The following is an 11,686-nucleotide window of genomic DNA, read 5'->3' on the forward strand; positions in this document are numbered from 1 at the left end:
ATTATCTGGCTTTTTATTGTCGACTGGAGAACTGTCAGTGGCATCATCTGGTTTTTCATGATTCCCTGAAGGTCTTTCCATGGCATTATCAATTTTTTGAAGATTCTCTGGAGGACTTTCCATGACTTTATCTGGCTTTTGAGGGTTGACTGGAGGACAGTCCATGCCATCATCGTTTTTTTCAAGTTTCGCTGGAGAACTGTCGATTGCATCATCTTTTTTTTGAAGATTCTCTGGCGGACTGTCCATGCCATCAACTGCTTTTTTAAGATTTAGTGGAGAACCGTCCATGGCATCATCTGTTTTTTGACGATTCACAGGACTTTCCATGGCATTATCTGGCTTTTGAAGACTTAGTGGGGGATTGTCCATGACTTTATCTAGCTTTTGATTGTCGACTGGAGAACTGTCCGTGACACCATCTGCTGGTTTTTCATGATTCCCTGAAGGTCTTTCCATGGCATTATAAATTTTTGGAAGATTCTCTGGAGGACTTTCCATGACTTTATCTGGCTTTTGAGGGTTGACTGGAGGACAGTCCATGCCATCATCGGTTTTTTCAAGTTTCGCTGGAGAACTGTCGATGGCATCATCTTTTTTTTGAAGATTCTCTGGCGGACTGTCCATGCCATCAACTGCTTTTTTAAGATTTAGTGGAGAACCGTCCATGGCATCATCTGTTTTTTGACGATTCACAGGACTTTCCATGGCATTATCTGGCTTTTGAAGACTTAGTGGGGGATTGTCCATGACTTTATCTAGCTTTTGATTTTCGACTGGAGAACTGTCCGTGACACCATCTGCTGGTTTTTCATGATTCCCTGAAGGTCTTTCCATGGCATTATACATTTTTGGAAGATTCTCTGGAGGACTTTCCATGACTTTATCTGGCTTTTGAGGGTTGACTGGAGGACAGTCCATGCCATCATCGGTTTTTTGAAGTTTCGCTGGAGAACTGTCGATGGCATCATCTTTTTTTTTAAGATTCTCTGGCGGACTGTCCATGCCATCATCTGCTTTTTTAAGATTTAGTGGAGAACCGTCCATGCCATCAACTGTTTTTTTAAGATTTAGTGGAGAACCGTCCATGGCATCATCTGTTTTTTGACGATTCACAGGACTTTCTATGGCATTATCTGGCTTTTGATTGTCGACTGGAGAACTGTCAGTGGCATCATCTGGTTTTTCATGATTCCCTAAAGGTCTTTCCATGGCATTATCAATTTTTTGAAGATTCTCTGGAGGACTTTCCATGACTTTATCTAGCTTTTGATTGTCGACTGGAGAACTGTCCGTGACACCATCTGCTGGTTTTTCATGATTCCCTGAAGGTCTTTCCATGGCATTATACATTTTTGGAAGATTCTCTGGAGGACTTTCCATGACTTTATCTGGCTTTTGAGGGTTGACTGGAGGACAGTCCATGCCATCATCGGTTTTTTCAAGTTTCGCTGGAGAACTGTCGATGGCATCATCTTTTTTTTGAAGATTCTCTGGCGGACTGTCCATGCCATCAACTGCTTTTTTAAGATTTAGTGGAGAACCGTCCATGGCTTCATCTGTTTTTTGACGATTCACAGGACTTTCCATGGCATTATCTGGCTTTTGAAGACTTAGTGGGGGATTGTCCATGACTTTATCTAGCTTTTGATTGTCGACTGGAGAACTGTCCGTGACACCATCTGCTGGTTTTTCATGATTCCCTGAAGGTCTTTCCATGGCATTATACATTTTTGGAAGATTCTCTGGAGGACTTTCCATGACTTTATCTGGCTTTTGAGGGTTGACTGGAGGACAGTCCATGCCATCATCGGTTTTTTGAAGTTTCGCTGGAGAACTGTCGATGGCATCATCTTTTTTTTGAAGATTCTCTGGCGGACTGTCCATGCCATCATTTGCTTTTTTAAGATTTAGTGGAGAACCGTCCATGCCATCAACTGTTTTTTTAAGATTTAGTGGAGAACCGTCCATGGCATCATCTGTTTTTTGACGATTCACAGGACTTTCCATGGCATTATCTGGCTTTTGATTGTCGACTGGAGAACTGTCAGTGGCATCATCTGGTTTTTCATGATTCCCTGAAGGTCTTTCCTTGGCATTATCAATTTTTTGAAGATTCTCTGGAGGACTTTCCATGACTTTATCTGGCTTTTGAGGGTTGACTGAAGGACAGTCCATGCCATCATCTGTTTTTTGAAGTTTCGCTGGAGAACTGTCGATGGCATCATCTTTTTTTTTAAGATTCTCTGGCGGACTGTCCATGCCATCATCTGCTTTTTTAAGATTTAGTGGAGAACCTTCCATGCCATCAACTGTTTTTTTAAGATTTAGTGGAGAACCGTCCATGGCATCATCTGTTTTTTGACGATTCACAGGACTTTCCATGGCATTATCTGGCTTTTGATTGTCGACTGGAGAACTGTCAGTGGCATCATCTGGTTTTTCATGATTCCCTGAAGGTCTTTCCATGGCATTATACATTTTTTGAAGATTCTCTGGAGGACTTTCCATGACTTTATCTGGCTTTTGAGGGTTGACTGAAGGACAGTCCATGCCATCATCTGTTTTTTGAAGTTTCGCTGGAGAACTGTCGATGGCATCATCTTTTTTTTGAAGATTCTCCGGCGGACAGTCCATGCCATCATTTGTTTTTTTAAGATTTAGTGGAGAACCGTCAATGGCATCATCTGTTTTTTGACGATTCACAGGACTTTCCATGGCATTATCTGGCTTTTGAAGACTAAGTGGGGGATTGTCCCTGACTTTATCTAGCTTTTGATTGTCGACTGGAGAACTGTCCGTGACACCATCTGCTGGTTTTTCATGATTCCCTGAAGGTCTTTCCATGGCATTATCAATTTTTTGAAGATTCTCTGGAGGACTTTCCATGACTTTATAAGGCTTTTGAGGGTTGACTGGAGGACAGTCCATGCCAACATCTGTTTTTTGAAGTTTGAGTGAAGGACTGTCCATGCCATCATCTAGTTCTTGAAGATTCACTGAAGCAGGCATTTTCCCCCAAAGTTCCCTTTTTGATCGTCTTTTTGGGAACAGACGGGAACGCGTAAATGAAGGACGAGATCGCAAATGCTGAAACTCATTTGGCAAGCTATGATGACCTGCCCCTCCAAAGGTCTCTGCTGGGCACTGCACTGGGGGATTGTCCTTTATATTATTAGTTTTTTGAAGATTCACTCCAGAACTGTCCATGGCATCATTTGTTTTTTGAAGATTCACAGGAGGACAATCCATGACTTTTTCTGTTTTTTTTTAGGATTCACTGAAGGACTGTCCATGGCATTATCTGTTTTGTGAAGATTCAGTGGATGATTGTTCCTCGCATCATATGTCTTTTGAAGATTAACTGGGGAAGTCAAGAAATTTAGCAACTTTCAATATTATTTTTGTATTTAAAGTCCCATTGCATTTGATAATTGTATCACCTAAAACTCATCTAGATTGTTATTCACGTCAGCACAAATAATGTTCAACTCCGTCAATCTGAGATCTCAAAAGATAATATTAAAGAGGTGTGTGAGCTTGCAAGCACGATGTCAGACACTGTAAAATTCTCTGTCCCCCTCCCTGCTTACTGTGGTGATGAGATACATAGCAGATTATCATATCTAAATGGCTGGTTGTCTAAGTGGTGCCTGCAGAATGATATAGAAATATGGCATATAGTCTTAATGCTAAAACATGACTCACTGGGGCCAAGGTCAGGAAGCAGACAGAATGACATAACCAATGGTCTGCTTGCCGTTTCAAGTCGCACACAAAAACCACAACATGCGATAATCCTTTCTCCCAAACATCCTAAAATAGAGACTGTGTCTGTCTCCCAGATTAACAAACATAAAATAATGCGTAAACCTCCCAATTTAATTAACGTTAAACTAATTCAACATGAACAAAATACAGATAATCAACCGTTATGACTCGGATTGCATTTAACATTAGATCTCTCTCTAATAAAGCACTTGTTGTTAACGATACGATAACAGATCATAAAATAGACATGCTCTTTCTGACAGAAACATTGCTTTAGCCAGATGATTATATTAATTTTAAATGAGTCTGTCCCCAAAACTATGTTTATAAACATGAACCTCGCCTAAAAGGCAAAGGGGGAGGTGTTGCTGCACTTTACCGTAACTCTTTTAGCATTTCCCAGAAGTCTAATCCTAAATACAATTCTTTTGAAATCATGGTACTTCATGTATCAACACCTAATACTGAGGATAAAACATCTTTAAAAGTGTATTCTGGCTATTGTATATAGGCATCCAGGGCACCACACAGATTGTATTAAAGAATTTGGTGGGTTCTTATCAGAACTAGAACTGGCCGCAGACAAAGTCCTTGTTGTTGGTGACTTTAACATCCATGTAGATAACAATACAGATGCTTTAGGAATGGCTTTTAAAGACACTCTTAACTGTCAGGGAAAGTAAGAGTGATTCAGTAGCGAGTGTAACAATAAATGTTTATTAGGGAATGCTCAACCGGCAGACAATAGAGTCAGGTAAATTGAGTCCGATGAATAGTCCTTCTTATTCCTACAGCAGACCTCGCTGTGATCTTGAATTTGTGAGGAAGACCCGGAGAAATGGCTATAATACAGTAAGTAAACTCCAGCATGACAATGTTCGAATTCATCTAAATCTAATTTTTATTTTATTTTTGCCTTGTTGTGCAAGCACTGTCGAGCTTGTGCAGAGGCTGCCGCCTTTGCCAGAGGGAAACTGGAATCCCCTGGCTAGGACTGGTTTCCGTCTTAGGTTTTTTTCTCCTCCAATGGAGGGTTCCTCGCCACAGAATTTTATAGTTTTATTTAATTAACACTGCATATAGGAATTCATAGTCTGTATGATATTTGACCTGTGTTTTGCATAACCTTATACATTTTGCTTATAGTCAATGTTTTCTTGTGCAGCTGCTTTGCAACTATAAAAATTGTAAAAGGCGCTGTATAAATAAAGCTGACTTGACTTGACTTAGCAGTGTTCATGGCATCATCTAATTTTTGATAATTCACTATGGGATTTTTCTGTGACATCTTGTGGTTTTTGAAGGTTCAGTGGATGATTGTTCATCATTTCATCAGTTTTTTGGAGTTTCACTGTAGGATTGTCCGTGACATCACCAGGGGCCTCATTTAAAAACGTTGCGTACGCACAAAAGAAGGTGTACGCCGCTCTCTACGCAATAATTTGGTATTTATAAAAAGCAAACTTGACGGGAAAATGTGCGGTCCTTCACACAAGCTCTGACCCAGGCGTACGCACAAAAACAGGTGAAATGAGAAATGGCGACACCGTCGGCAGATGGAAGAAACACATGAAAGTGTGTGAAACTGTAGACCGTTGTGTAAAAGAAATGGCAATACTGCCTCTCATAAATAACATGAAGACTTCACAAAGCAAGTCTTACAATTAACAGCCTACACGAACACCCATTTGATCGATCTGCAGTGTAAAACAAACAAAATCAAACGAAAATTACAAAAGAAATGCAAATAACACATATTTGCAAAAAGAAAAGTGAAATATGTTCTGCAATAATCTTGGCATGTGGCAGACACACTCTGGCGATGGAGTGCTAGACGCTTTTTCTTCCATCTGCCGACGGTTTCACCTGTTTTTTTGCGTACGTCTGGGTCAGAGCTTGCGTGAAGGACCACACATTTTCCCGTCAAGTTTGCTTTTTATAAATACCAATTATTGCGTAGAGAGCGGTGTACGCCTTCTTTTGTGCGTACGCAACGTTTTTAAAGGTGTTTCGAAATAGTATTTTGGGCAGTGCAACTGGTTCGATAGCACCAGGCCTGACTTCCAGGTCTCCAGGAAATATAAAATGATCAATAATGATAATTTAAAAATATTAAACATCCTGATTGTTTTGTTGTATTTTAGTTGATTTTGTGAAATATGAGTTTATTCTAATTAATTATCTGAGCTATGTAAGTCATATTGTTTTATACGTTCTTGAGCCTGCCGCTACTTTGCGTTTTATTTTACTCACTAATTTATCATCAAACAATACAGGGGAGGACTGGCCTAAATTGCGGTGAGCCGCTATCGTAACACTGGTCCTTGTCTTCTCCTTTACTCATCAAGGCGGCAATGTCCGATCTATTCCATAGGATATTAGCTTGAACATGCAACATTCTGTCTAGACTTGGAACGGGTAAAATATGTTTTTTTTCACAGTGGATTTGTGCGTATGATTGACGGATATGATAAGTTCTGTGCTATCGTGTCTTGTGCGTCATTCACCATGTAGGACATAATAAATGTGAGAACAAGTGGCTGATATAAGGCGCCGCTTCCGCAGCTCTCACAATGAAGGGGCAAAACTCTTTCCATTTTAAAGTGCATATGATTTGATGAGAACTTAGACAAAATGCTGAAGTGTAGCGTGATGTCATGGCTTTTCTAGACTTTTTGGAGCGCATGTGCAACACTTTCATTTTTGAAAGCTTATTTCTTCTCAATGGGAATTTTGTCAGCGCATAAGAGCAAATTTGTTTTTAACGTCCTCAAGTGGCAATTTTATGAAAATCTGACTTTTTCCATGTTTAAGTGCTATAATGGGTTCTCTGGTGTATCGTCCAACACAGAAAACATGAAAATGACAACCCAGTAACTTAGTTTATGTCAGCTTATCTCTGCAAGCCTATGAGAAAACGAGCCGTTTAGATTTCGCTCCCTTATAGCCTTTCTTATTATAATATTACAGCCCCATTTTCTTAGTTCCGACACCATGGCAAAAGTAAGCAAAGCAGAGCAAAGCAAAGCATGCTAACTGTTCTGTAATTGGCTGCACAGACCAGCACAAAACACTGTTCCCAGTCTCACAGGAGACAATAGAGCAATGGATTTATTTAGTTTTCAATGGTAATCCTCCATACTGAATGCTACTTTCACTTAGAGAAAATGCGTGATGCGTTCCTTCACTTATACAAAACAGTGTGCATGGTTTGTAAACACGCGACAGGTTTGGGTACATGGGTTCCCGCCACCCTCCCGTTTTGTTAGTTCACTCGTGAAACCCCTGAGTCTGTTCACTTATAGAAAACAATGTGTTTGTTGTTTAAAGACGTGACACAGCATTTCTCAACAGGCCTGGCTGTGTTTTCTGCTGAAAAGGGGGGCGGAGACTAGTAGCTCATTTGGACTTAAAGAGAGACAACCCAAAACTGCGCGTTTCTCCTCACATGCAAAACTGGGCATCTGGAGCATAGTATAATATATGATGTTTTATTAACAAAGTTCGGGCGGAACCTAAGCATATAAATCAGCCCGATGTTCCATCAGCAGCAATCACCTATCAGCCGAGCAGGCTATCTCTACTTAATTATCTAGGCTGGTTCACCATCAGCAATCACCTATCAGCCGAGCACGCAATCTCTACTTAATGATCTAGGCTGGTTCACCATCAGCAATCACCGTATCTACCCTATCAGCTCCTGCAAGCTCTGTCATAAATAGACAAACAATCTTACCTGTTGCATCTTGCCAGATAAGCATCCCTCCTGCACCCCAGCTCCTCTCATTTTCTCTAAAGTCCCACAGGACCCTTGGGGGGGGTGTTCTGGGCTCGAGCCGGTTCCGAGCCCGGAGCACTTGCTCTGAGCAGGGTAGAGTGCTCCGGGTTCGGATAGATCCGGCGAGCTCGGAGCCCACTCCCTGCACAACACGCCAAATACGCATAACCTGCATTCCCATGCTTTACCATCTATCCCAACAAGGAGCTGTTTATTGGCGAGGGCGAACTCGTGAAAATATCTGTGGTGTATTTTGAGCTGAAACTTCCCAGACACATTCTGTGGCGCCCTATGATTTATATTGTAGTCAGGTAAAAGTAGAAAAAAATCTCTCCTTTAAGGCTAACTTATGATTAATAAATGGAAAAATTTACATATTTATTTCACTGTTGTTAAAAAGGGATCCTTGTTCTTGACAATTCTTTTTAAGACAAATAATGTAAGCTGTATATATATATTTATATACATTCTAAAAACAGCTGTGTTCAAAACAACAAATGATGTGTTACTTTTAGCACAACTTGTGTTTTCCCTTTCATTTATTTCAAATTAAATCACCATGTAATATGTTACATAGCATAATACAAACATGCTGTTCCCCTTCAACGTTGTGTTGAGAGACTGATTGGGGTTTGATCTTGAGAACCTACCTTCTCCGAGATAATTAATTATAAAACGCCAACGGGCTTGGCGAATGGCACGCGCACGCAGTCTCCGCCCCGTACATACGGGTATAAAGGAAGATGGCGGCGGTCATTCACTCATCCTTTGTTCTTCGAAACCTGTGTTTGGCACATGCTGTCATCTACTTTACTCGACTCCGAGATTCTTTTTAACTGCTGGATTTACAGAGCAGCGGACTTCTCCTTCTCGTGGATTTCCCCTTGGCGTTTCGGCAGAGAGCTACAGACCTTAAGAGGTAAGTTCCCCGCGGCCTTCTTTTCGAGCGCTGCCACCACCCCGTCTGCTTCCAAGGCGCGTTCAACTTCCCTTACGGCGAGGTTGACCATTTTGGCGAGCGGCGGGGGTGTTTTGGGGACTCCCATGGATGTTGTTACGTCAGCTTCACGCTCGCGGACCACCCATACCCCCTCACGCTCACTTGGTTCGTCCCCTACGAGCAGCAGACAGCCGTCTCATAGTGGCAAGACTACGTACAGGGATGATGATTCTATTTCTGTCGCTGCATCGGACAGCTGCTTGCTGGCATCAGATGTGGAGAACTCCTCGGATCTCCTGTCTTTGAGCAATCGAGCTCCGGAGAAGACCGACGCTGAGATGTCGGCCATGCTATCCTGGGCAGCCGCGTGAATCGACCTCGACCGCGCTCCGTACCCTCTTGGGATCTTTACGTGGTCCTGCAGGGCCTTGGTACAGCCCTGTTTGAGCCCCTCGAAGATGCCAGTCTTCCTCATTTGTCGATGAAAACTGCACTCTTGACGGCGCTCGCCTCAATCAAGAGGGTGGGGGACCTACAGGCATTTTCCGTGTCCCAAGGGGGCCTAGAGTTCGGGCCCGGCGATTCTCACGTTGTCCTGAGACCCCGTCCCGGTTAACTGCCCAAAGTTCCCACCACTCCTTTCTGGGACCAGGTGGTAAACCTGCAGGCACTCCCCTCCAGGGAGGAAGACCCAGCCTTCAATGTGTTGTGTCCAGTACGCGCGCTGCGTCTCTATCTGGACCGCACACGGAGCCTCAGAAGCTCCGAGCAGCTCTTTGTCTGTTATGGAGGACAGCAGCCGGGGAGGGCTGCCTCCAAATAGAGATTGCCGCACTGGATTGTGGATGCCATCACGGTGGCATACCAGTCCCAAGATCGCCCCTGCCTGAGTATAGCCTCCTCGTGGGCACTGGCACAGGGCGCCTCTCTGGCAGACATCTGTAGTGCTGAGGGTTGGGCTACGCCCAGTACCTTCGCGAGGTTTTACAACCTTCCTCAATTCCTGAATTCCTCACTCCTGATTTCCCGTTTGGTGAATCTGTGTCCTCCCCGCCGGTGGTGCACCCACCTGGATTTGTCCCCCTTCTCGGGTTGACACCTTTTTTGCATGTTGTTCTCCCCACTGGTGAGACCATGTTAGTGTCTCCACTAGAGGTCTTCACGGGTCCACTTAGATCCGAAAACCCGAGGTCCGGCCCGAGACCCGAGCGGGTTCGGGTCTAAAAGATTCACGGGAGCTTCGGACACGTTTCGGGTATATTATTATTGTCTTCGGGTCTCGGGTAATATAAAGTAAAACATTTTTTGCTTAATTGACCCGAGGAAGACCCGAACTATCCTGTACAATAACAGCGCTTCGCTTGTGTGTGTGCATGTAGTTACCAACTCTCCTCCAACCCTCAGCCGATCGGTTGAAAGCCACGCAAATCTTCCGAAAGTCGCGGTGATCTGAAATCACCTTAGAATTGAAATCCCGAAGTTTCCAACGCTGCACGGGTTTGCACTCGATGTAGTTACCATCGTATTCAGGAAAAACATACTTCCACCAGGCGACCAGAAGTAGATATTAAAAGACGCGCACATTTCAGTACTACGCGGTTTGGAACACATTGTTGAGACAGAATGTGATTCGGGTCATTTCAGGTCGGGTACAGATCTTTGGACCCGAGAAGACCTCTAGTCTCCACATGTAACCTCCCCTCTGGTAGAATGTGGCCTCCGTAACACACTCTTCAAAGAAGAGAACAGTGTTTCCCCAGTATTCGGCTCCGGACAGCTCCTCGCTAATAGAGGCGTACGCCACTGTCTGTGATTGCCGTCAGTACAGGCTTCTCAGTATGACGACTACTAGGTTGCTGGAAGATTACATCTCGCGGTAGCACTCCTGTGACTCGCTGGCCTAGTCAGGGTCGCTCCGCTGGAGGTTGTGATACGGAGCAGCGCTGTGGCGTATAGATAGATCCCCAATCAGTCTCTCAACACAACGTTGAGAAACCGACTGAAGGGGAACGTCTTGGTTACGTCTGTAACCTTCGTTCCCTGATGGAGGGAACGAGACGTTGTGTCTTCATGCCACAACGCTGGGCCGAACCACTGCAGTGACTGGGAGTGCCCTCTCAGGTTCCTCAGTACAAAGGGTGAGTGAATGACCGCCGCCATCTTCCTTTATACCCGTATGTACGCGGCGGAGACTGGCGTGCGCATTGGCGTTTTATAATTAATTATCTCGGAGAAGGTAGGTTCTCAAGATCAAACCCCAGTCAGTCTCTCAACACAACGTCTCGTTCCCTCCATCAGGGAACGGAGGTTACAGACGTAACCGAGACTTTAATACTACCACATCTTTTAAGAATCTTGGTTATCTCTCTAAACTTACTGAAGGGAAAACCATAAAATTCTATTATATTTAAGGTAATTTTCATGTATAAATACAAAGAGTGAACTTTACATAATCGGATAGTTGAATAACAGCTGTGATATAAATCCTCCTTTTAAACAATAAGTATGTTTTTTCCACATATAGTATTATAATTACATTATTATATTCATTATTATATAGATATAAATTATTAAAAATAATACAATCAAATGATGAAAATGTATTTTAAAATATATCCGCAACATTGTTCCAGCATGTGATATATTTCCTGCATGTGAATATCCCAGACAAAAAGTTCATTATATCATATATATATATTCTTACTGTTTAAGACTATTTATTTATTATACTTATATTATTTATTGATTGTCCATTGATTGATATAACATCAACAAATGTATTTTCAAACATTGTATTCTATATAACTGTCCTAAACAAAAAAGAATAATTTAAAATCACCTGTTGAATAGTCACTTGAATCCCGAAAGTACCAAAGCGGCATATATCAAATCTAGTAAATGTCTGTGTAACTAGTAATCCAGACGGGTAACATTTTAAAGCAGCAACAAGAGGCAGTTTCTATGCAAGTAGTTTTTCCAGAATGTCAAATGATTTTCAGGAAACCGGAACTCAGGTGCATTTAATAGTTTCTGTTTCATTCTTTGATTTTAGAACATCTCCCTCTAGCCTACATTTAAAAGAATAGTTTGAAATGTTTTTATTAGCTTCCATTTGTGTCCCCACAAGTCTAGGTCAAAAAGTTAGTTTGCTCTTATATTTGCACACCTGCAACTCATCTTCATGCAACTTAAGCAAA

The sequence above is a fragment of the Barbatula barbatula genome, assembly GCF_947034865.1.
Source record: "Barbatula barbatula genome assembly, chromosome: 3".
Taxonomy (NCBI): domain Eukaryota; kingdom Metazoa; phylum Chordata; class Actinopteri; order Cypriniformes; family Nemacheilidae; genus Barbatula; species Barbatula barbatula.